The sequence below is a fragment of the Sebastes umbrosus genome, chromosome 19, assembly GCF_015220745.1.
Source record: "Sebastes umbrosus isolate fSebUmb1 chromosome 19, fSebUmb1.pri, whole genome shotgun sequence".
NCBI lineage: Eukaryota > Metazoa > Chordata > Actinopteri > Perciformes > Sebastidae > Sebastes > Sebastes umbrosus.
The window spans coordinates 21,558,778-21,585,861 of record NC_051287.1 but is presented as its reverse complement, the minus strand read 5'-3'; the positions used below and the strand labels follow the sequence as shown (position 1 = coordinate 21,585,861).

The following is a 27,084-nucleotide window of genomic DNA, read 5'->3' as shown; positions in this document are numbered from 1 at the left end:
CTGCCTCAGAACTAAGCGTTTGAAGCTGGACATGCACTTCCCTGCTCTGTGTTTGCTGCCTTTTATTCCCTGCCTTCATAAAACACAGCCATGCAGCGGTGAATGGTGTTGAGAGCTGCTCCTTTGTTCTTTTCCCGTGTTGGCCTGTCATTTGGACTTGGCTTTGCCAGGAACAGTCTGTTCTGCATTAACTGCTTGAGAGGTCAAACCAGCTTGATCATTAGCCTTCACAAGGAGCTCAGTCTCCCGCCCACATCTGTTACACTCCAATGATTTTCATATTTCGGTGCTTTTTCCCCCCAAATTTCTTCCTCTTTTTTTGGTTCTTTTTCATTTTGCTTCTCCAAAAATTCATGGCTGTGGTGTTGTATATGTCATTTAAAAAACTAAATGGCTACACAGCTGTTTTTGCTATAATAGTTTTTTATTGCAAGGAGGAAAATATCTTTCAAAAATGTGGATTTTATCTATAAGAAAAATGCTTTCAGTCAAATTGCAGAAAACTGTATCTTCTTTGCAGCAGTAAAAGTAATTAAATATAACATTATATTTTACACACACAGTGTAACGATAAATTATCTTGATTAATGCTATTATCATCATTTCCGTCACAAATTCATAAATCTAACAATATGGCTAACAGCCGGCTATTTTCTCCTCCTCCCTGGAAATGGAGCCTGCTCGCTCTGCTCCCTGTGCATGGTCAATCATATACACTTTGCATGGGAAATTAATTCCATTATTAAACATGCTGCACTTCAGAAATTTCAATTACCAACGGCAGCATGAGGAGGAGAGAGAAAATAATGCATGCCTACCCTAATGCATGAATATTGTATTAGGCCAAGAGAGTAATCATGGCCGATAGCTGCAGAAGTCAAGTGTCTAGAGGTCCATTTATATACATGACTTCTGGCCAGATGGCCACCACAGACAACAGGTTCATTTATGACGTCTACTTATGCAGCCATCAAGGATTGAAATGTATTAAGGTGGTCAAGAGTGTGACAACCGAGAGCTCCAAAACAAAAATGGCCACTCTGCTTAATAGGGTTAAGAGGTATAATGGTAAACGCTACATGAGTGGGCAGCTCTGTTGCACCTGAATTAAAACTGCTGACCTGTCTGCTTGTTATAGCAGGAATTTTGTGATACAGAGCAACATTTTGTTTCCACAACCACACCGCCTGTTATCATGAAGTAAATTCAATTCTCTTTCAGAACACAAAGTGTTGAAATAAATGCTCAAGGTTTTTTCAGATGTCTTTTGGGAAATCGGCAAAGCATAAACACGAGGGAACAAAGTGGCGTGTTTTGACCCCGTAGAGGACAAACACTTACCACTGTTAATTTCCTCGCTTGCCTTTTCCTCGTGTTTTGCGGACTTGAGCACTCTTTCCAGTTGGGTAAAATGTCCCTTGTTGCCATCGAGCCATGAGTCTGAGAGGAAAAAAGGTCAAAGCAATTTATATGTGACACATAGAGTTTGATCGCTTTGTCATCGCCTCGGGGGCCAAACCTGCCGCTCTCATAAGTACGCACCATACACACACACACAGGCGCACACACAGACTCACACACACACCGAGGCGTTCACACAGATGTGTGCACGCTTGCATGCACAACACACACACACACACATGCACGATCATTACAACCGCCATCTGCATGAGAATGTGAGGAAACATTTTCTGGTTGCATGCCTTCGATGTGTCTTTGTGTTGTGTGTGAAACAAGGCAAAAGCATCATGGCGCAGAGGTTAAATAAAGGACTCATTTAAGATTTTAGATTATTCAGCACATAGATTTCACTCCAATGATCAATTTATTTTGTAAAATGCTTCATTGTTTCAGGCAATTATTGACAGACAAACAAGTTTAAAATATTTTGCCATTTGCAATATAAATTTTAACATCATCTAATGACCCACCAGAGATAACAGATATCACATATGACAGACGATTGGAAAAAAACCCCCATTTCTATTATATGTTATATTATCTATTATATTAATCTGGCGAGAATCTGGCCTCAGCTGTTAAAGGAAATGATTTGACATCATGTCATACCTGCTTTACTTTGTAAAATATATGACATCAGTTCTACATGATGAAGTCATAAATGTGTGGAATAATTTGATGATGTATCTCTGTATCTATGATATTCAACAAAATGTTTAGATTTAGAGGAAAATTTAAGATGTTTTATTATTGTAATGTTACCAAGAAGTGAGCATTAGCTGATGAACAGTGTCATTTTTGGTCTCTGTTCATTTGAAACATAGGCCTCTGGCTCAGGCCCCTGCTTGAAAATGACATGCCAAATTAATTGAGTGTTTTTCTGCAACTACAAGGTATATCTGAATAATCTTGGTATCATAATAAAGGTGACACTTGTGAGATTTCTGCAGAGATGTAAGTATCAGTATACAGTATACTTACTGGGTATATGTAAATGAAGATGGAACACAGCATAAATTAAAAATGTAATTTCCGCCTAACAAAACTGTACACTTTTAGAGTGAATATCCCTTTGGAATGATGCAGTTGCAGCCGCAAACATCTAGCAAACCATATCACAACATCTAAACATTACCTGTGCACAGCCTGATGCTAATAACGTGAAACAGAGCAAAGTTGGAGAGGTTTTAGCCGAGGCATTTTACGTCGGAATCTCCAAATTTGGGTACATTTGGGTACCATCTGTGCCAATCAATCAGACAATTATATTCAAAGAAAACCATAACCCATTGGTCTATTTGACAAGCTTATGCCTGTATTGAACAACAAGACCAACACCCTTAGGATGAGTGCAGTACCATGATTAATCCACTAGATGGAAGCATAGAGTGTGCTATCACATAGATTTAGGATAGGCTATTCAATGCTGGAGGAAGGCAGAGTTTAAACGTGCCCTTGAACAAACCTTTTCCTCACAAAACAGCAAAGGCATATTTTATGGTTATATAAAGTGATTTTTTTTTAATTCTCTTCTTCGGCTGCTGGTTCAGTGAGTTTTGGTCGTAGAGTGACAAGACTTGTACAGTTGGAATTTGTGGATTCTCAGCTTTCATAATGATAATGCATATCGTTTGTTTGTGCAGATAGCATGAAGTAGCAAAATCACTAGCACCCCTTGGTGTTGGAATTGAGTTTTGTTTTGGTAAAAATCGTTATCATAAGCTTTTAGCCGAGCTTCTTCCCGTTATGTGGATGTGCAGGACAAATATGCTGCTACATGTTTGTTGCAATGAGCGCAACTGCTCGGGTGCTCGGGTTCAACATTAGTAAACCTGCTTTCTCTCTGTGTTAAACGATTTTGAAGGACTTGCAATTAGATAGATGTTTAAGCCTTTTTCAAACCATCTCTATATCAACAGGAACAATAGATGTGGACTTCTATAACTCAATACACTGAAATGTCAAGATAATGGAAGGCAGAAAAAAATGAAGACCTCAGATAGGATGTTGGCCATAGTATGTCTGCTGCAAGTGCACTGTAACAGATGAAATTGTCCAGATGTGTCATTATTTATTGTACACATCTGCTCGGGTTACAGGCAACAAGAAGAAGATGGGTGAGTGGGAAAGACCGGGAGGCAGTCGCTGCCTCCATGAATACCCATCATTCCAGTTCCACAGTGATTTATGGAGAGTCTTGCCAAAGCAGGGGACAAATGACCTTCACACATAGTTATCAGAGGAAGATATCAGTGGACAGGGATTTCCGTATCACATCCCTCTTCGCCCCCAGGACCCCCAGTCCAGACTCTGTGTGTTTGTCTGTGTGCAGGTGTGTATGTGTGTGTGCGTTGTTGACTAAAACTGACATTGAGCTGGTCCTCGAGGCAGAGGAGTACTGCTGGTTGCATTCCATGTGTGTGAGTCTGTCTTTGTGGGAATGCCAGACCAAGTGTTTATGTTGTGACAACTACAGAGAAGAGTCTCTGCATAGCCAGCACGATGTGGAAGTCCGACTGGCTTTGCAAAGTAGATATGAAGTCCTCTGCAATGAAAAATAATGACCAATCAAATCATTATCACGCGATCCCACTAAAACTCAAAACATTGCTATTATCATGTTGTACAGAATCCTATTTATTAAAAGATCAGTTCACCCAAAACACAAACATTTCTATTCTCACTTTACCCGGTGGTATCTAAATAATTTTTTCTGCTAAAATGTTGAGCTATCTGGAGAGTTTTGCCACAACCCCAACACAATGGAAATGAAATGGAATGGTATGTGCAGCTCAAAGCATTAGAAACTACATACAAAATCTATGAGCAGTTCTATTCAGCGTAAAAACCTTGAAGTGGAAGTCTGTTCAAATGGAGGTCTGTGCACCCACAGGTACCATTTATTGAAGGACCATATATAATGTACCACTCTCTGTTTATCTTACATTTCTAATTAAAATATCAAAGTTCTTGTCGTAACTTTTTTCCTACATGTGACCTTTTTTTATTCCGCCGCCAGCTGTGTGTAACTGGCGGCATGTTTGGGCTGCTGGTGTCTTCTTGGACAGAAACTCTGGTTTGTGTGTCAGTCTGTCGCTTAGTGACCCTGCTGGTTCTTGGCGTAGGAGTGCATGCTGTTTCCCTCCTGACTCCAGATGTTGTATGTCATCACCTGCTATAGCCAGTCCAGGCAATTTGACTTTTTCGAAAAATGTTTTCATTCCTTTTTCTTTTTTTTTCTTTTTTCAAAGACGGGCACTAGTCAAGGCTATGCTGGTAATATTTTATAAATATAATCTATATTCTGCCCAAATGTAAGCCTATCATTAAAGTATGTGAACATTTTATGTATCGTCAACAAGAAATAATACTCTGATTCTCTTATTGAAGGCTCATTTGGATTTCAACTTGCTATTTTATAGATTATCACTTATACCATTAAATCAAATATATGTCATTTGACCCAGAATTAACATAGTACAATGTGTTGTTTCTCACTGTGTCAAATTACATTTCTTATACATTTCCAAAGGGTACAAATTCCATTCTAGGTACCCCACTTTTACCTTCATTATACGACATTGCGTGAAGTTGTATGCTGATGACATTACTTTATCTACCCTTAAGTCCTCAATAGACCAATCTGTAAGCCGGTGCATTACCTGTAATAGTCTCATAGCAAGTATGCAAATAAACATGATGAACATAACTTAACATGAGCCACTTTCTTTTTCACCAGCTATTCCACTGATGAAACTACAGATACGCTAGGAGGGATGAGGATGCTTGAAGGTACCTGGCAGAGTTTTCAGGTAAACAAAGTTTCTGTTTATATTCAATATAACTCACCAACATGCATTGTATTCATCCTTTAGGCCTAAAAAATCATTTCATAAAACATTTGGAACACTTTTAAAATGTTGAAACTTGCATCCTCTACATCTTTGTTTACTTGCTAGCAGTCTTCTTTTTCCCTGCCTTTGCTGGCACATTGCTACATTTCTGCATTCCCGCCACTTGTACATCAGTGGAATAGTGTGAAACCATTGGCAGGATTGTGTGTTACATCATTCTTGTGTCCGTTTGCATGCATTGCTTAATATCTCCCCTAGTGGTCAAAAACTCAAAGGGGACCTTTAAATTAGATCTAAACTCAAACTGTGGATACACTTTTAATCAGAATATATTGTAAAAAGTCAAAAAAGTACTCAGGTGTACACAGAAACCAAGGTCTATAGTTGCTTGTTGTATGTAGATAATCAGAACTCAAAGCCGGTCTATAGTTGCTTGTTGTATGTAGATAATCAGAACTCAAAGCCGTTTCACGTCCGAAAAATATGAACGAAAATTTCTGAGAAATGGTTTTGTGGGTTCTTATGCTTGCACACACCTGTGGAATATTTGTTTGGGGGGAAAAAATATTTAGACGGACCTTGATTTCAGCAGATTTCCACCTGCAGAAATATATGTTTGACAAATGAAATCCATTGTTTCAACTGATTGCTATCATTCTGCATGATAATTAGCCATGTGCCTCTGTTTGTTGCAGGGAGAGTGTGTATTTTCGGAGCAATAGGGCGTTAGAAGAATGGGCGCTTGTTTTCAGGGTAACAGACTGTCGGAGAAATGGGCTTTTTTTGGGTCCCATGGGACATTTTTCTCACCGTAGGTGTTTCGGAATAACAATTTTCCGTCCCCTTCTCAACACCCAATAATGTACGACAAACACTACCACCTTAACAACAAAATAAAGGACAATATATGGCTTGATATCGCCCAGCAGCTGGGATACGATGAAGATGATAATGTAGCTGATATGCACATGCTAACATTATAGTGGAGTGGACACGGCACTATTTAGGAGGAAACTTATTGGGCCTCATTGACCAATATGGAATACGACTATGTGGATAATTCACAACGTACCCGGTGTGCATATTCAAATTTGAAAGTGATTTTCCGCATTCCTGCACCATATTTTCGCATCACACTGGTCTGAAAACTGCCCATGTGTTCGTGAGAATAAAAGGTGCTGTATGTGAACACAAAAGGCAATAATGGTTACATTTAGTTTAATCTAAATGTTTCTAAATTCTTACATGACACCACAGCATCTATACTTGCTTTTTGTTAAGTAGCCAACCAAATTTTAAATACATGGCCGGAACAAATTTGTTAGAATAGATAGAATATGTAGCAATGTTTTTACACTAATTGTGTGATCTGTTTCCTGGTCCAGATTTCCTTAGCGTAGTCCCCATGAGGACTGCCTGGGCTTCCCCATTCAGGTGATGCAAAGCCTGGCACTAACTCAACTTCTGTCTCTAGACGTCTCTAATATTTTTTCAATCTTTATAACTGCATTAAACGGTGCTGGAAACCTGTGTGTCCCATTTGTCAGGCCTTTTTACCGGAGGCTCCTGATGCTCCAGTCCACAGATCACGAACCCAATTAAAGCAGGCAATTTGTGTTAAATTTATTATGCCAGGGCTGCGCTGCCATTGGCTCAGAGCTCGTCAGGCCTCACCTTTATCACCTTTAGCAGTGCAGCCTGGTCCCTCAGAGGTCTGTGGTCATTTTTGTTATTGTTCCTTTGATTTATTTCCCTCATAGTGCAGAATGTGGCCAGAGACTGCCCCCACTGCCCACTGAGAGTAAAATAAACTACTGCTCCATTATGAGCTCTCTTATCCTCTGATGACAGTATTATGAAGGAGGAAGATATACTGACTTATTCAACTGTAGAAACTTGCTCTATGCTCATCTAATAGCAAAATTTAAAAGCCAGTGGAAGAGGACACAAGATACGCGATAAATTTTTACCTCAGTTACTATAAAGTAAGTACTGTCATTAATATATCAGCCATTAAATATTCATCCCATTATACTTTTACCATGAATTTCCACAAAGTACACATTAATCACACTGCATGTGTATGCATTTATTTTACTGGTAACTTCACATGTAATGGGCCAGTGTTTGGTCTGAAATGAACACATTAAGAGTAATTTTTCACATTCTCTTTGATTGCCATAGGAAAGCTTTGGAGGCAGTGCTCGGAAGCAATCTCATGAATACAAGAGTTATTTAACAAATACTAAAACAGTCTGCAGCCCAGGAGGGGAGGAGACTGTGGCATTGTTTCATTTCAAGCCTGTCAGTCTGACTGATGACTTCTGGGCCTCACATCATCCCTCTCTTTCTTTTCATTGTATTTATGATTTGAAGTAGAGGAATTACAACACTGAAGGTCTGCGGAGTGTCCTGCATTTATCTATTTAAAAATCCTCCTTTCACTGTCAACTGCAGGCAGATACTTTTTTTCCCCCCCTCTGAAGGACATATGCATTTAAACAAATAGAAAAACACATGAAAGAACGTTTTAATCAATTTTTGTATTTGCGTATGCTTTATATAACTGCCAAACATTTCAAAGCACACCACAGTGTTTGAGATCTGTTCCCTACCCTTCAGGCAGCTAGTCATGCATTTTTATGCATTTCAGTAAAGATACTGCATGAAAAGCAAAGATTTGACAATGAATTTAATTTATCTGAACTTTATTTTCTCAGTGTGACCATGCATTGGTTTGAAAGGTTTTCAAGTGTATTGAAATCACATTCCTGCAAGTTTTGACATCTCAGAATTGGCTGCTGACCGGCATGTATGGTAATGGTGACCCCCATCAAAAAGAGACGATATTAAAGTTATGATATACTGTAAATAGTATGCCTATAATACTGTATAAACATAGTAACGGTGATGCATGGTGGGGACACACCTTTCACAACGATCTCTCATCAGCATTTTTAACATTTCCAACAAAAACACAACTTTCACAACAATAAAACTGAGTACATTGTCCATTATGATGGATTTCCGAACTCAAACTAGTTCCAGCAAGTGAATTTTGTTAATGTAAAGAAATTAACTGATGCCAAGGACTGCCTGGAAAATTGAAAAAATGCATTAATCTATCAAAAACATTGTGGCATGCTGTAGGAAATTGGATATTGCATATGTAATTTATTATAAATGTGCTAAAACACTGGTATGGTCCTTTAACTCCTTTTAAACTTGTTAACACGCTCGCTCATATTTTTTCTTATCCTTCAAATAAAATGCCCGAAAATAATGTTATGCATTTAATCTTTGCCTTTTATCAAGACTTATCATCAGTCACACCTACACTCTCCCCAAAGTCGGTCCGTCCCATGACAGAAACATGGCACATTATGCCGTGCTCTTTAATTTCTCCCCAGACAACATCAATGGGATGTGATGGTCCATCGAGTTCTTGTCCTTCTAATTGTCACCTCTCTGGTCCCTCCCTCAAGCGCTACTATCTGTCACTTATTCTTAAGCCTGGAGGAATCCATTCAAGAAGTGATTAATTGGTCTAGGTAAAGAACTTTATATGCTAGACTAATATGAATTCATAGTGAAAAGAAACCACCAAACAGCAAAAATACTGCAGGCCACTGTGTTTTTCTTCCTCTCAAGCAAGAGTAGATAGAAAGCCAAGTTTGCCACCACCCAGAGATGTAATGCAAATCAGAGCAATCCCCAAAGTCGCAGGGGAGGCATGTTTCTATACAGAGGTGTCAAATAAATGATCACACATGAGCAAACACATTTACTTTTTTATTGGCAAAATAAATAGAAGATGTTAAGTCATTTTAACATACGCAAACACGCACGCACGTACGTGCATTCACACCGACATGTGTGTGCACCCAGCCGTTCACACACACACGCAGACTGAGGCATTGCATTAAGGGAGAGAGAGACCCATCTGGTAGCCTGTGCGAGTGTAGCACTCGGCGGACCCTGATTTCATTATCTCAGCGTGTTCTCCGTGACCCGGAGAAAAGTGACATCTGATTTACCTCAAGATCAATTTGTATGTAAATCAGTGAGAAACTGGAGGGCAATGGAGGGGTGGCGTAACAAAAGCTGTTTTTTGAGTCTGTGAGCAGGTTTGTGAGTTTGGCCGACGCAGCGGTCCCCACGGAGACGCTAATAGAGCTCATTTAAGTAATAGGACCCTTTGGTCCACAGGGCAGTCTCTAAAGACAACCCTGCACCAACCATACTGTCACATTACATTCAAGACCAGCATGCTAGTTTAAAATTCATGTTATTTGCCATTTAATGCTCACACAATTGCAAGGACTCTGCATGTCAGTACATTACTAAAAGCCACAGCGGTGCATCTCAAAGTGCAGAACAACATTGTGACCTTCTCATAAAAATGGATGACATCAGAGAGAGGTCACATGCTAATCACTCCAATGTCCTGCCAACCGGTTGTTGCAGCGAACCAGACTGTGCATGTGGCCGTAAAATATTGAGAGAACACATTATATCTTCGGGTGATGAATGCCTCTGCCTCACAGATATTTCGATCAATTTCCTCGTCTTTGATTTGAAACCCGATGCAGGCTTTTCCTGAACTTTAATGGATCACATAAGAGGTGTCAGTCGTCGCCTGGAGGCTTCTCCGCCACCTGCCGACAGAGCTGCATTAGCTTGTATTTTCCTTCCCGGTTCATACTGATGTGACGCTGTTATGTGACAACATCAGTCTATGACATTTTAATACTTTGGCATGAAATCTGTGGCAGATATAGCTCTCTTGACTTCAGTAGGTGCTCACAAGCTTGTTGGAAGTTAGGGTGCTGTTTTCCCCTTTTCTTCATCGCTGCTAAGATGTCATGCGTTTTTTCTGAAATCTGTCACTTAAAGCCTTAATGTGATGTGTTATAAAACTGACATTTGTGATGAGGTAAAGTGCGTCTTTGATCTTGTGGAAGGGTCAGGTGGTGCACTAATGTGTGCAGGTGATTAATGGTTAACCTATAAGGAGTGATCTCTGTTGACTGACACAGCAGGAGACCAGTAGGAGAAACTAACTGCAGCAACTCAACAGGGGCATTTAGTTTGACTGTGGGTGTAGTGTGAAAACATCATTATTGTCTGTGTTCAGAAAGGTTGTGCGAGGTTCAACCTGCTGAGTTTGAAACCGTCAGACAATAGAGTGCCACAGGAATGAGTCCTAAAACCCAGAAATGAGTTATCATTTTAGCACTTCCAGTTCCCTCGTCTGGAAGTCAATCTTAAGAGATTTTAACGTTTTGTTCTACGACATAAAATACATCAGTAAATACCCCACTCGTGAATTTTGTAACCTTTATGTGTCTTAAAAAAGGCGGTTGCTAACAAGTGGCTAAATGAGACTACTAAACGTCATCACGCCACCTCGCCGCCTCGTTGTGTATACTCGCGTTCATGCGACTGTGTCGTAGTTTGTTCATAGCCTAACGTTAGCTTTTTACTACCGGCGATTGCTTTCACACTTCAAAAATCATAAAAGTGGTGTTCATTTGGGAAGATTATCTTGCTGAACAAAACGTGTAAGTATCATAAACGTTTGTTTGCCACAGAGCTTATTTTCTGCAATAATCCAAAACCCAATGGAAAAATCCCATTGGCTCTTTGTCGAGGGAACCCAGGGTGATGCTAACTTCCTGGTTGGCCTACAAAAAGCACTCTATTACAGAGTATCATACAAACTATAACTGGCTTAAAATGTATTATCTGTATTTATTACGCTTTTTACACATGGACACGTGCACACACGCACACATCCGCCTTGAAATTGTCATATCAAATATGAGCTCAGGACCGCCCCGCAAAATTGCATCTATAAATTATGTTGAAGGTAGTTTCATTTTATCTGCAAAGCGAAATGGTCTCGCTGGCCAATCAAAGTCTGCCAATCCCAGGGACACAGTCGTATAAAAGCTCTTTCTATTATTAAATGGGTATATCATCTCTGGCCGCCGACACTGACAGTTTAGATGACAATGGCTGCATCACTCACAACACACCTTTAATTTCTAAGTGAAGACGAGTTTGCTTACTGTCAACCAACGGTGATGGAGCTTTGTGATGTTTTCAGAATGGAAGTTGGTTGGCTTTAGTAACCAAGCTGTGCATGGTTTATATTCATAGTATTATTCTCTGAGTTAGTCTTATTCATCATTAGCTGATCAAACCTACAGCCGCTGTGCACTGAGAGGATGTTAAAGAGCACCAAGAGGCTGTTAAGGGGATAACGTTATGGTTGGGTGATTATTTTTTTCTCCAGCATCTCATTTAATTCATCTCAAAGCTTTTTGATGCATTTGAATATATCTACTTTACCATATATATACTGCAGTACACCTCAGTGTAGGCCCTAAATGAAGCACTGCCTTCCCTCTACCGTTGTGTTAGTCTGTTCTGTAGAGCTTTACAGAACACAGGCATGGTGGACCGTGTCCTCCTCAGGCCATTTAACTCCTCAGGTACCACTCACTCTGCTCGGCCCAGGGGACGTACCGGTGCTCCATGGCTGCCCTCGGCTGAAAGGAGCATACTGTCGCAACACACGAACAATGAAAGGGCTGAAAGCTGATGATGACCTATTTCACTTTATATCTTCCATAAATTACCCCATTAACATCTCTGTAACAGCACCAGTAAAGGCAGAGGATTCAACAGCTACTTCTCAGGACTGAGCGAGCGCACAGGTTATGGCCCATCACACAGCGGCTGGGTCCACCTCTGCGTATACTCTCTCTCTTCATTTTTAGTATCTGCTTCCCTGGTTGAGAGAGTGTGCGGTAGCTGTGTGTGTGGTGAAATGAAACGACTCTCCGTCTGAAACGGATGGACGTTATTAACACAAGCCAAATAGAACCGGGTTCAACAGAGAGGGGTTTTGTCCGGTTTGCGCCGTAAAAGTCACACACTGTACTTATGTAGAAGTGATTTATTGAGGTTCAAAGTGAGATGAAATAGGTTTAGAAGTGAAGAAAAATGTTATTATCAGTATACGAAATAAAGAGTTGAGAGCGGTTGCCATTTACAGTAGAGTAAATATTTGAAAATATAATTATGGGATTTGTTTGACTCACAAAGATTAAGAAAACATAAAGATCTTATTACTCATATTTTAAAGCTGGAGGTAGAAATGGAGCAAATATCTTTTAAAAAAAGGTATTTTATAAAACGCTCACTGTATCCTGATAGTAGTGCATGAGACAGGTAATCTGAAAAAAATCATGTGCCTCTGTTTCCTCCGGTGTCCTCCAGTGCTCCTAATGGCAACTTCAGCATTTCACAGACCGGAGGAAAACAACCAATCAGAGCTGAGCTGGAGTCTGCCGTCTCTGAGCATCTGTCAATCACTCGTGAACTCCGAATCAAACTAGGCAGCGCTGATCAAATATGACTCAATATTTTGTTACTATAATGCCTATTTCTCGCCTCAAATGTTTTCAGAAACATCTTGTAGTGTACTGTTTAGCTGTAAAATGAGAAAGTTAGTGAACCGGCAGCCATGTTGAGATCAGTTGAAGAAATACCAAGCACCGCCCGCCAGCCGGAGCACAGCCAATAGGAACACTCTCTGAAATTACCTGTGATTGGTCAAAGTCTCCTGTTACGGGCTAGATTTTTTAAAGCCTGAAAACAGAGCCACGAGGAGGTGCAGAAGTCTAGTTATCTCTCAGAACACTTGAATTACAATATGCTGAAATATTTGCCCGATGATGCCAAAAACACTCTGTCTACTGCAGCTTTAAAGGTGCTAAATGAAAGATTGTGAGCATTTCTATTGCCTCCACACGGCTCTCAACATGGCAACGGCTGACCCAGCTAACCGTGGAAACAACGGCATAAAGTGCTGACGAACAGTGTTTACCCGAGGGGAAACCGGAGGGTGGGTGCTACGCTTGGACGGCGTTATCAGCTGTAACCGCTGTATGAGAGCAATGCAGAGCGGCTGCTGTGAGTTACCACTCTATATCTTTACATAGCAAATTGTTGTTTGCTGCCTTATTAATGCTCTGGATATGACTGAATTCAGTCTTCATTAGTATTCATTATTTTGTCAATCATAACTTTAGGATATTAAGTATGCATCCAATATTTGTAAGAATATATGGTACTTTACAGTAAAAAAATGCAATATTGCACTGCATGTTTCTTTATGGTTCGAAATTGTAGAACAAAGAACAAAAGGAGAGAAACAAAAGAAGAGCCTGCCTATACATTTTTTCTCCTCGACACTCCAAAGAATTAATCTCTCAAACTGTTTTGACAAGTGACCCTGTGGGGGGCTGCTAATGTTATGGCAAGGGACCCTATTTAAGTAGCCCACGTCTTCGCTTTTTCCCCCCCTCCAAACTGAGTGATCTAATTATTGCATGTTAAATGGGCATCTGGTAAATGGTGCATATAATGATGCGCTTCCACAGAATTAAGTGCCTGCCTGTCCTGCTTCTGGGGCTAACACACAAATTGGCCTTCTTCTGTTCTCTCCTCCCTTTTTTCCTCCTCCTCTCATCCCTCATTTGAGTTCTGGGGGTAACCTCTCGCAGAGACATGCCTCAGGTTCTCCCTGGATTAATGACGGCAGACTGAGGTGAGCTTTGGTCTACGACCCCCGTCACTAGCACTCGGGGAGAGGGGAAAAAGTGCAACCAAGTGCAAAAGATGAGTGAATTACATCCTGTATACGGTACATTTGTTTTTAGCACTTATAACAATCAAAATGTAATATTTGAATGTAAAAACACTTAGGATTCAGGTCATCTTGACTGACATTTGAGGAGATCGCTGCGTTTGTTACTGGTATCAAACTCCATCGCTGGACAAGAATTACTGTGAGATCTGTTTTTGTCAGCGGGCCATGCCTCCCCCATCCTTCAGACTTGGCTCTGCTGTGTAAATATCAGCAGTGAGCATCATGTCTGCTCTGTTTCAGTAAAGCCTCAGCCACGTCGCTGACATTTATCTATATCTGCTGCCGGAGAATAACCTTTCTGAGTTATGAGAGGCTGTCCAGGCCTGCCTGTTTAAATGTCGTAACACATAAGTTCATCATCAGGCCTCCGGGGGCGAGGCTTAAAGGCCCAATCTGGGATCCAAATGTAAACAAAAGAGTAGCCCCTCGCCGCCGCCATTCAAAACACAGGATTGGAACCCACTATCACTACAAAATAGATTGACAACAACAATATTTATGTTGTTAAAGGATCACAAAGAACATATTTTCACACTTAATCGCAGTGTAATTTTGGCACCAAATAAATGAGCACACAGCTGTCTGAGCTCATAATACTCAGTGAGTGGGTGTGCTGTTCTGTGGCTTTGTGCGGAGACATGCTTTGTCTTTTTGATTTAGATTCATAATTCATCTTTGTGCCTTTTGGAGGTGCTGTTTTACCAATCACTATGTAGTTAGGCTCAAAAGTATGCCCCCTCTTCCCGATGTTATAGGTTATAAGTGGCCAGTCAGACACAACATTTCAAATATCTCAGTATGAATTTTTCAAAACTATTCCTCACAATGAAAATGTTTATAATTGTACATTAAGGGGAGACACCCCAGGTGAATAGGGTAACTAATAGATACCACCATGAAATTTCCTCTATTGATTACTTACATTAAGGTGATTCTTTTTTTGTATTGCAAGTTTTATGAAAATGTGCAAATGAGGAATTATCTTATCAAAAATGTGCTAATTTACATAAATGTCCAGAACAGAGATCTGAACGTTCGATAAAGCCAGGTTCAAAATTATTGTTTAATTTAGTTGACATATTAGAGTGAAAGGTTTTTACAGAGGGAATTTTGGATATCTCTTTATATCACTCCATAAATCAGAAAAATACTGTCAACAGCCATAAAAAATCATTTTCACTGCTGATGTTTTTAGGAAAAAAATGTTATATAAATTAGACTATGAATGATATATGAACAAACCCCTCTGTAAAAACCTTCAGAATATAGATAGGAATGAAACTGGAAAGTTTGGTGGATGTAAGTGCAACTTAAGTGGAGATTTATGGCTCACAGAGTGTGAGAAAAAACTAATTTTGAGAAAACAGCCTTGTAAAATTTCATACATTTTGCAAAACACTACAGGTGAATAGGGTAAAAAATGCTAATTAATAGATATCACCATGAAACTTCCCCAGTTTATTACTTGAATTAAGACAAATTATTTTTTGTATTACAAGTTTTCTTAAATTGTATGTTTAAATATGCAATTGAGGTATTATCACATGCTAACTTTTGGTGAATTTAGGAGAAATGTACGGACGCAAATAGACGAAGTAGGAAAATAAACACCTAAATGTGTATTTTGGATGTTTTCTTTCCACTAGTCTGAAAGAAGACATGCTATGGAAGCAAAATAGCCCAAAATCTCAAAATTGACCAGTGCATGAAAAACAGTGTTTTTGCCTGGGGTGTCTCACCTTAAGTTCCCTCCTAAGAGAAAGCTTCACTTCTCTCCTCTCTGGATTTGTTGTACAATAATATAACGCCAGTGTTTCCTCGGGCATGCCCTGTCAGAATAAAGCCAAATCACATGACCTTGGTCTTTGTGATTGATGACAGGCACTGAAGGATTTCTGCGTATGCTTATTGTCTCATTAATGGACACGATCATTAGTCATAAGTCACATGCTCAAATTAGACATCATTAACTCTGACAAGATTAGAGGATAAAGAGGCTTTTGTAATAGTGCATTTATTAACATGTATAAAACAGCCTGCGTGTGCAGATTGTTAGTTGATAGATGACTGCAGCATGCGTATTTTTGAAAATAATTGTATTTGATCTCCACGACAATTAAATATAAAAGATGGGACAATAATTCAAGTATATAGACCGAGCAATTAATTTCTATTTCAATGAGAGTTTCATACATATCAGTAAATCCAAGCACTTACAACTGAGCCCATGGCAGATGGGCAATAAAAGCTCCCATAAAACACTACGCGTACTATAAATGTTTCACAGTTGTGTTTCTTAACCCACAGTATGTGTAGTTCATAACTTGGTGGTCTAACTTCCACAGGAAGCTCCAAACTGACCACTTTATGGAATAATTTGTGTTTTGACCTGGCAGCATAAAACCAACTTATCAATGATTTTATCGCTCCATGAAACCTTTAGATATAAATATCGGAATATGATGATATCATCAATAGTAAACAGCTTAATTTTTGAGTAAAATCAAAAACAGGTTTAGTTTTTGAACAAAAAGCAGGAGCCGGGTGACCAAGCCCGAGTCGTGTGGCGCTCGTCTTCTGTCTTGTGCCATGTCTGGCCTGGTTGGCGGGCCCGGGAGCGACAGGGAAACGAGTGAGGCCGAGGATCGGCAGACTGGAGCTGTACACTCCAGTGCCTCTGCATGCTGAGGACAGCTGACGCACGCTGGTAGGAAGACAGACACATCAACGGTCCAAAGTTACAGAGAGGTGAGGCTGCTCCAAAAACCTGCCTACATGTCTCACCTGTCTCCTGTGTGCCGCAGCCAAGTCTCCTGGCAAACGTGCCGCACATGAACACGCATAAGTGCACAAAGACAAAAGGATATACCAGCCTCAAACGTACACAAGAGGACGTATAGCTACAGAGAAGCAGGCGGGGAGGCACACACCCAACAGCCTATTGCAAAGTCTGTTAGTCATGGTCCAACAGAACTGTTGTCTTGACCACATGTTCTGACCACATGTATTGACCATATCTGTTGACCTGGAGTGCTGCTTGCATGGGGTTCACCGACTGTGCTGCCACACTGGAATGGATTAGCAGACAGCAGGCCTAACAGCTTGGTTTGGCGCTATCCTGCATGGCTGCCATCCTGCCTTGAGCACTGCAGATGCCACCTCACTAGTGGGTGCTGGGGATGTGTTGTGAAAGGTGATGATACTCCACTGCTTTAGAGTGCATTTTAACTGTTCACAAGAGCCGTTTATGATGATTGTAACGTCTAAATGATGATGCACAGTTCAGGTTAAACAAACTGGACAATACAAAGATACTGTGATACGTGATTTATTACGTCACAGTTCATATGCCCCCGTGCGAAAAAAGCCAGCAAACTGTCTTTTTTACTGAGGTATTACACGGGCGTTGTAGTCCACCGGGGAGCGTCTTATGGAGAAATTCGCAGCTCAAGGTCGTTCAGCTTTACAACACGCACAACAATAACCCACAGCAAACAAACAAAGTCTGACACGGAAACCAATGCTCCACACCCTCCTTTGATACTTCCTCATGGGAGTGTGCATGTTTGCACGCACGACCGGTAAAGATGCCTTAGCTGTGAAGGTCACCTTCAGCGGCTTCCCCAGATTTTTTACCTGCACACCGCTAGCGAACATGAAATCCATCACCTGGCACCGCCATGGTAATAGACTCATTTTTTTCTGGCGGTCGGTTGTCGGGGAGATTCACGAGGGACACAGGTGTAGTTCCCGCGCAGTGAATAATTGACCCTGTGCCAGGGGGGGACGTGGAGGTCATCGCCGCCAATGACAAAGAGGACGCCCCTGAGCCTGGACCTGCGATGTCTTTGTGAATGGGAGGTAGAGACAAGAGGGCACGAGGCAATGAGACTGAGGGGTCATTAAAGTTAGTGAGGATAACAGGAAAAGTGGTTGTTATTTAGAGGAAAATGGGAATGGAGAGATTACATAAAACAAGCTGAGCAGGAGAGATGTTTTGGCCAGTTATTATGATCCCCATTATTTTTTATTTGATCGTTATTACAGTCAGCTGACTGCAAAGTCCCAGGCGTGTTAAATTTGTGGTTATTTTGAGAGGTAAATGTGTGATGCCAGCACGATAAAGACAGAAGGCAGAGTCACTTGCCAAGCAGCATCACTTCACAAAAACCTTCATCCACCATTTATTTTATTTAGCACATTACACAAAATTGCGACGTTTACATTTATAAATGGTTTGCAAACCGTCCATAAACATTGTTTGGATGGCTATTATAAAGTTGCAACTGATGATTATCATATATTTTGTAACTGATTATTATCATATATAGATAGATAGATAGATAGATAGATAGATAGATAGATAGATAATACTTTGTCAATGGTTAATAAGGTTTCTGGTCCATCTATCAATGTAATGTTTATAGAAGTTTTACGATTTCTTAAAGGTTTACAAATGATTTGGTAATCATGAACAAATACTTAATAGAGTATATATAATGTTTTATTACACAGCTTTGTTGAATACTCGATTCTGATTGGTCAATCACGGCCTTCTATGGTCTGTTATTTCTTTATAACAGACCGTTGCTATGGATGCAGTTTTGATCTCGGACTCTGGCGGACCGTTTTTGTGTCAAATTATTGATTTATTGATTTCATAAGTGGGATAATGTACAGCTAGCGGGTCATTGTTGTGAAATAAACCCAGACAGGGCAATTGTTTTAATCCCTTATCAGCTATGATACAATATATAATTTATAAACTAATTATTTCATATTGCACAAACTAATGATAAAATAATATAAATTATAGCATTACTAATATTTAGTAAACATTATTACTTATCATTTCATTGTATGTTAAAGGACCAGTGTGTAACAATGAGGGCGATCTATTGGCAAAAATGGAATATAATATTAATTAGTAAGTCTTCTTTAGTGTATAATAACCTGAAAATAAGAATCGTTGTGTTTTCTTTACCTTAGAATGAGCCGTTAATACCTACATAGGGAGCGGGTCCTCTCCACGGAGTCCGCCATGTTGCACCGCCATGTTTCTACAGTAGCCCAGAACGGACAAACCAAACTTAACTTTTCCTGCTTGGGCCGTAGTCGATAATGTTACTCGATCCCGTCGCCGCCGCTCTCTCTCTCTCTTGCTTCACCACTCACTTTCCACGTACACACACACTCTACGCACTGGCTCTGCTCCAAACCGCTAGATACCACCAGATCCTACACACTATACCTTTAATAGTACAATAACTATTAACTAAAGTTTAATTAACTATCAATTTACCATTTAATAATGATGGTTAATATAAAGTGTTACCTATTCTTTTTAGCCCACCAGTGATGAACCATCAAGATGAAATTGGCATTTTGTGTTGGAATGTTTATGTCACAGTTAACAGCAATATAGCACTTAACCTCATACAGTAAAGAGCGGCACAAACACACAGCCAATTCCAAAGTAGACAGTCAAAAGCCTTATTTTCCCAGTAGACAGGACAGCGGATATTACTCGATGTGTTGTGGATATTAACGTGCAGTCTGGTCTTGCAGTGTATTTACCCACAGGGCACGGGGTCCTTGCATCTACACATGTGATGTCTGAGCTCCAGGGCCAGGCAGAAATCTGTGCATGGCAGCAAGAGCTGGCACACCATCTGAAAATGATGTCAAAGCCATGGTGCTGTCCTTCTGTTCACATATCACACAGCCATACTTCTTCTCTTTTATTCCCTTTCTTTGTCTTCCTTCTTTCTAATAATAAAGCCTTCTGTCCTTCAGAAGGTTTTAAATATAGGCACGTCCCTGTGACTTTTACGCCGAAAAAGCTGCTCATATTAGAGAGATGCAAAGATGTTTATTGTAATTTTACTCCTCTAAGACCTGCAGTTTATCTTTTTTATGATGTATACAAAACCAATCATGTACTTTGCAGATGCTAATGTCACCAGAGAGCAAAATGTAATGATAATAACCCAGTTCTAATTATGTTGGAGTACAGGTTTATTGTCTTGGAGGTTGAATCATGTCCTTATCTAAGTGAGAGCAGGCTTCCTCTGCCCTTTAGACCCAAACACCTGAGATGCCCCAGTGTGCACTCCAGCCACTGTAAGTAGATAACTGCTCCCATATAAAAGGGCATTTGGGGGGGAAAATAGGAAGTGTTCAAAAATAATGAAAGCAATATCCTAAAAATGACTTGAGCCCAGAATTGCCCCGTTTAATTTAGGACCCATAATAAAAGCTGTGATTAATTGCGCTCCTAAAAATCTGTCTAGATTTGAAGTATTCTGTGACTATTAATCAGTCCAAGAGGCAAATAAGGAGCTCCTCTTCCTTCTTGATCTACACCTTCTGCTGCTGTTCCCGAAGGTGTTATAAACTAATTTGTTGTCCTTTCCTCTGTGTATTTCGTATTACGCCGATGCTGGAGGTTTTTCTCTCTTCATTAAAATACCAGGTAGGTACATCCCTGAACTGGCTTCTTCTCTCACAGCGTTGTGTAACACGTTGCCCTGGGTAACAGAAACATTTCCCAGGTACATAATTGCCTTTGATAAGGAACTTGTCTCATCTGAAAGTATTTAAAGAAGTCAGGTGTTGGATGTGATAATGAAGGGTTAGAGAGCATGTTACTCATCTTGATATGGAGGAAAAGCCTCGCCTGGTTTATTCTGCACAGGAAGTCCTTCAGGTATCTGAATTATGGTGATTAAAATGTTCTTTTCAAAGCTGTTTTAATAGTTTTTTTACATAGTTGAGACCAAGGTCTTTCAATGGAGGTGCTTCATAATAAAATGTACAAGGTGTGTGGCTGTAGGCCTGCTTGTCGATGTTTAGTTTATCTTATTTATTGTTACAGTACATGTTTTTTGCTGTAATGACTCAAGTCTTTAGGGAGTCATGTCTCACAGCAGCTCCTAGCCCAGATCCAGGATTACGCGTCATCATGGTCCTGCATGGATTCATTCAAGATTTAATAATTTATTGCAACATCAACCGCAGTTGAATTTGTTCCGGTGCGCACAAATACAAAACATATAATCACATAACACACACAACCAAAATATACTGCCACAACAACAATACAGTAGTACAATAAATGCTATAGTGCAACCAGATGGCCAACACGTTCTCATCCCCGTCACTCGTCACATACCGCTGCTTTGTCATGCCCTTTGGCGTCACTTTAGGAATAGGCAACAAAACCACTATAGTTAGGTTTAGGAAAGAACTACATGGTTGTACAGTGATAATTAACAAACAGCTGATTCTAACGTGAAAGTGAAACTTAGGACACGAACGATGAAAGCCTTGTGTTTGTTGGACCCATCCACCTCCCCTCCTGCCATGTGTGTGTCTTTTCGCTATTTAAACTACGTCACCACACACAACCGGCACACTCTCTCGGAGTGTTTACTGTTGCCGCGGATGGGTTTACATTGTAGTTAATGGAATGCCCGGTGCTTTTCATACCAGCGCTGAAGGGTGTCTTGTGTGGCGGTATCGAACGCCAACAGCTGTGAAAAAGCCTCGGTATTTAACACTCTGGGAATGAGAACAGGCTGAAATGGCTCATGCCCTTAAAGTGTCAAGTTAAAGTGCATTTTTAGTTTAGTTTAGTTTATCAGGATCCCATTAGCTGACGCCATGACGCCAGCTAGTCTTCATGGGGGCCGATACAGTAATCAGAAACAATATACATTCAAACATCACATACAAAAATCACTGTACTCACATTACCTTATAAGAAAATGATGGCAGTACCGTATACATATTTCAAACCTTAAGACACCACATACAAACAAAAAAACAAACAAATGAACAAAATAATAGCAGGCCAGAAGAATCATTAACTGTTCATTCATGCAGTTAATTGCATTTCATACTCTTTTAATGCTTTCTTGAAAGTGACTCTGGTATTTGTTTCAGTAAGGTGATTTGGTAAAGAGTTCCATCCTGTAATAGTTCAGTAGATTTGAGGAGATTTGTTCTCGGTCTAGGTGGTAAAAGATATCCTGAACTGGCCTGTCTTGTCAGATAATGACGTTCTCTACTGATGTACACTACTTGGTCAGTAAAATACTGTGGTTTCCTGTCATGTAAAACATTCTTGAAGAAGTTCAGAAGATTATAAAAGTGAGAGCTTACAGTGCGATTGAAAAACATTTGTGCACTTTGAATAATGGAGAGCTAATCTGGTGGCTCTGTTTTGGGCAATTTGGAGTTTTTTTTTTTAGATCTTTCTTAGCTGCGGATGACCAAATGACTGGACAGTACTCAAGGCGTGCTTATTTATACAGCCGGTGAAGCATTTAGGATGTGGATTGCTTCAGTATAAGTGCTTTTGTGGAAGCGAGATGTTTAAGTCTCAATACTGCGTAGTCTTTAACCCGAAGGTAGAAGTCTGAATAGGAACATTTTCAATCTTTCCGCTGGATGCGGAGGTGGTACAGTTCAGACATGCTAAGGAGTACACAGCCAATCATTTTTTAAGCTGTTTGCACGACTCTGTCCATCAGTTTTTTCTCGTGGGCTTTGGAATTGCCATACCATACAATTTCTGAGAAGGTGAACACACTTTTTATCGCTGCTATGTAGAACTGTGCGACCTTTGACACACCAGATTTCTCCCAGAAGTAGAATTAGTTTAAAGTAGAATGATAAAAATCTTAACTCATCAAATGGCAGGAAATCTTCTTAACAACTGAGAAGAAACACGGCAGTCATGTATTAAGTAGCAAAAATGTATTCCGATTCTCATCCTTAAAGCTGAAGTAGGCGAGATTGGAGCAAATATGATTATAAAAAGTTATTTTTCTAAAATGGTCGCTATATCCTGACAGGAGTACATGAAACAGGTAATCTGAAAACAATCATGTGCTTCTGTGTCCTCCGGTGCTCTTAACAGCATCTGCAAGATTTCACAGACTGGAGGAAAACAAGCAGTCAGAGCTGATCTGGGATCTACTGTCTATGAGAGCCGGCTGTCAATCACTCGCAAACTCCAACCAAACGGTCAAACTAGGCAGCGCTGATCAAATATGAATCAATATTATGTTACGTTAATGCCTATTTCTCGCCCCTCAAATGTTTTCAGAATCATCTTGTAGTGTACTGCTTAACTGTAAAATTTTGTGACCCAGCAGCCATGTTGAGATCAGGTTGAGATGGCTTGAAGGAACGGCAAGTACCGGTCACATGACCGGAGCACAGCCAATAGGAACGCTCTCTCTCTCTCTGAAATTACCTGTGATTGGTCAAAGTCTCCCGTCACGAGCTAGATTTTCTAAAGCCTGAAAACAGGCATGATGAGGTGCAGAAGTCTAGTTATCTCTCAGAACACTTGAATAACAATATGCTGAAAGGTTATTATGGAACTTTTGCCCAATGATGCCAAAAATATACTGCCTACTGCCACTTTAAAGTCAATTCCAATCATATTAAATCAAAGATGGCGCAATCAAAGCTGTGAGTTCTGCGACATCTCTACAGAGGAACCTATTCTCCATCGGAATAAATCATGTTTTTTTACTTTACAGCAACCTGATGTCATTTCCCCCCCAGCTCACATGTTGCTGAGAGGATGCCCTACCATCCAGTGATTTTGTAATCTCAACATTCTTCCCATAACATATTTTATGATCTGTGACTGTCGCTTCAGGAGATCTCAATGTAAAACCGTCATATATGCAGTCCTGGATTAAGTCCAAAATCCAAGTTTCAAGTCTCATAAATCCATTCTTGAGATTGTTTCTCCCTCTATATTATAATTGTCAGTTAATTTTCCTGGTGCTTTCAGATTGATTAACAAAGGGAAAATAATGGTTGAAAGGATGCTGAGCAGTTTTATTGTAGTAATCTTTACACCTTATCACACCCTCAGCTGTCTGTATGATCACCAGCCACCATCTGCACAGATGTGTTGCGGCACACACATTTGGCTCTGAGCTGCTGGAGCGACCCCACACTGAGTCGGCGTATGAAGAGCACCATCTCAGCTCTCCACTTCCGCTGAGCCACCAGCTGTAGAGATGAGTGAGGCAGGCTCTTCACAATAGGGTTATTCCACATGATTCTGCCAATCCAGGCCTGATAGTAATGAAATCTTTTTTAAGAGGAGGATACTGAGCCGCTGCTCTGTGGATATGCAGCTCACACGGGACAGACAGAACTGGCTCGCTGTAAATTGGTCTGATCCTGGCTGCGGCTTTATCACGTTTGGCCACAAAAGCCGATTAGCGGATTTCACTCCAGTCTGGTAGAGCAGGGACAGTGTGGCCGTCTTAGCCCTGCTCCCCGAAGAACTTTCTGGAGGAATCCAAAGACCCAGCACTCTGTGAAGGAAGGGGAACGTGTGTGTGTGTGTGTGTGTGTGTGTGTGTGTGTGTGTGTGTGTGTGTGTGTGTGTGTGTGTGTGTGTGTGTGTGTGTGTGTGTGTGTGTGTGTGTGTGTGTGTGTGTGTGTGTGTGTGTGTGTGTGTGTGTGTGTGTGCGTGCGTGCGTGCGTGCGTGCGTGCGTGCGTGCGTGCGTGCGTGCGTGCGTGCGTGCGTGCGTGCGTGCGTGCGTGCGTGCGTGCGTGCGTGCGTGCGTGCGTGCGTGCGTGCGTGCGTGCGTGCGTGCGTGCGTGCGTGCGTGCGTGCGTGCGTGCGTGCGTGTGTGTAGTATCAGGGAGAAACGACGAATCATTCCAACCAAACGGATGAAAGTATCAGTCCTTCAAAGAGTTAACACTGAAGTGCCACAACTGACAAATTATTTAATGTCTGGATTTATTTATTGACTACAAATCACACTTTATTTATACATTTATTACACTTTAATCACATTAATTTAATCACTTTTGACTACTCCTTTTAAAAGATTATACATTTTTTTTTTTTTTACAATCTTTTAGGCAGCCACGTGCCTCTACATATTCAATCAAAATCAATATTTAGGGACTTGAAACTTGCTTGTGATAGCTCAGCATCACAGTGAATGTCATAATTTCCTTCACTATTGTTACAGGAAATAGTCCCTCCACTTTCGGTATCTCCCATGGGACCTTTTTTTGGAAAAAATATGTACGGTAGTCAACGACTAGAGACAAATATTTTTTTGATCCCTTTGGAATTGTGGCATTAATCACACATATATTTGTCAATTGACTACCGTTCATATTTTTTCCGAGGTTAAGGTCCCATGGTGGTCACTGGAGGGGGAGGGACTTAGCCTTGCAGTGTAATAATATAGTATATACTTTTCAAATGAATCTACACCTTTCAACTGTTTCGTCATGTTATTTATACATTTTACAGTAAACAGTAAATGAGTAAATGTGTATAAAATATTCCCTGTGATGGATTCCCTGATGTAACCAAGTTTCAGGTTTCTAGAAGCTGATTTTCAACTTTAATATAGAAATGAATGTAAACTGATATAGGTGCCTGTAAGGGAGGAAAATACATTTAAAAAACACTACAGTATCTTTGGGAAATGATCAGCAATAATGCAAAGTGTGCACTTCAAAGTAAATAGGCTACATCATGCAAAAACAGCGGTATAGTCCTTTAAGTTGCTGAGCCATTTCCTCATCATTAGCATGTAGACCACACACGCACACTTAACTCCCCACTGGCGCCTCAGCGCCAGCTTAATACCATACTTAATGGAATAGGAAATTTTGTAATTCATTAGTAAACTTTGTGAAATGGAGGTCATAAAACATTGCCATAAAATCACTATTGATTTGCATCTTACAGCCTGTGCCTATTTTTAACCAGTCTCCAAGTATACAGGCCTTTATGGCTCCAAACTCAACTCAGACTGTTACATCAGTTTCTGCCCATGCATTGTAATTCCACCTTATAAGGAAATTGTGAGTTGTTTATTACTGATTATCTATGACCATGTGCTTAAATGGTCTTTCCTTGTCCTACATTTTAATGGGCTGAGCAGACAGTCTGAATAGTCTGTAATGGGGCATTCTTATCTAGGTTGTGACTCAGACTAACACAGTGCGTCTCTCTGCATAAACATGATAGCCAAAACAACAGAGACACTCTAATCAATTGTGGAAATGCACACCCAAAGAGAAAATAGTGTTATTTCAGAGAAAGGACAGATGGATATAGATACAAAGTTCTCTCATCCATATATGTGATGACGTAGTATACACGATTAGTCTTAGTTTTTTTTTAACATTTTGTGTACATCACAAGACCTGCGTCTGCCCTGCATATTTTAATAATAACAAAAAGATTATTTCCTGACTTTACACAGCTGTATTTCCATCTGCTTGTGCTCCCCAAAGAGGGGCTTTAATTGATAAATGCAATAAACACATTCAGCTATTCAGACAGCAGTGGCCCAGCTCATCTGCATAAAAAGGCAGTGAGAGTATTTACCTTATTGTCCTGCACTGATGTCAAAGTCATATAAACATTTTCTACTAAGCAGTCAAATCAAAAAAAGGAAAGATTGCATTCATGATCTTATTGTGTTTTTACTTCTTCTTCTATTATCATTTCCATTTAATGTCATATATATTATCTTGACTGTCCTGCCCCAAATCTCATGGACTTAAACTGCCATTTTCATAGCTATTTTTTTTAGTTTACTAGCATCTTGCATATTATTCTTAAAGATATATCAGTGCAGTCAAGATAAATACCCATCTTTTGTGTGCCAACCAGGCTGACAGATCTGCCCAGCAAGGCACTTCCTGTCCACAACTCTTCTGCCAACACCTTCAGTGGATGTTTCAGAGCATCACTTACGGTTTAACTCCACTTATCTGCATGCCATATCACTGTCTGTCTTCCTCCTAGTCTGGGAAGAAAAGGCGGCTGCTGTGCTGGTGCCACAACAGAGTGGGAAATCTCAACTATTGTCTTCATTAAAGGGTAACCTCAGTATTTTTCAACCTGTACCCTATTTTCCCAGGTTTTTGTGTCAAAGTGACTTATGGGGACAGCAATTTTTTTAAATTGGTCCAGTATTGAGGGATAAAACGAGCTGCGAGGGCAAGTGAGCAGCGACCATGTG

The 27,084-nt window shown here is 40.3% G+C and overlaps 1 protein-coding gene across 2 annotated transcripts in view; it reads left to right on the top strand.

Moving 5' to 3' along the window:
• unc5c (unc-5 netrin receptor C) overlaps positions 1–27,084 on the top strand; it is a 229,617-nt gene that overhangs the window by 38,598 nt on the left and 163,935 nt on the right. For both annotated transcript variants that reach the window (XM_037752704.1, XM_037752703.1), the window contains exon 3: positions 5,201–5,273. The gene's annotated coding sequence lies outside the window, so the exon portion shown is untranslated. The remainder of the gene's footprint in view (positions 1–5,200; positions 5,274–27,084) is intronic.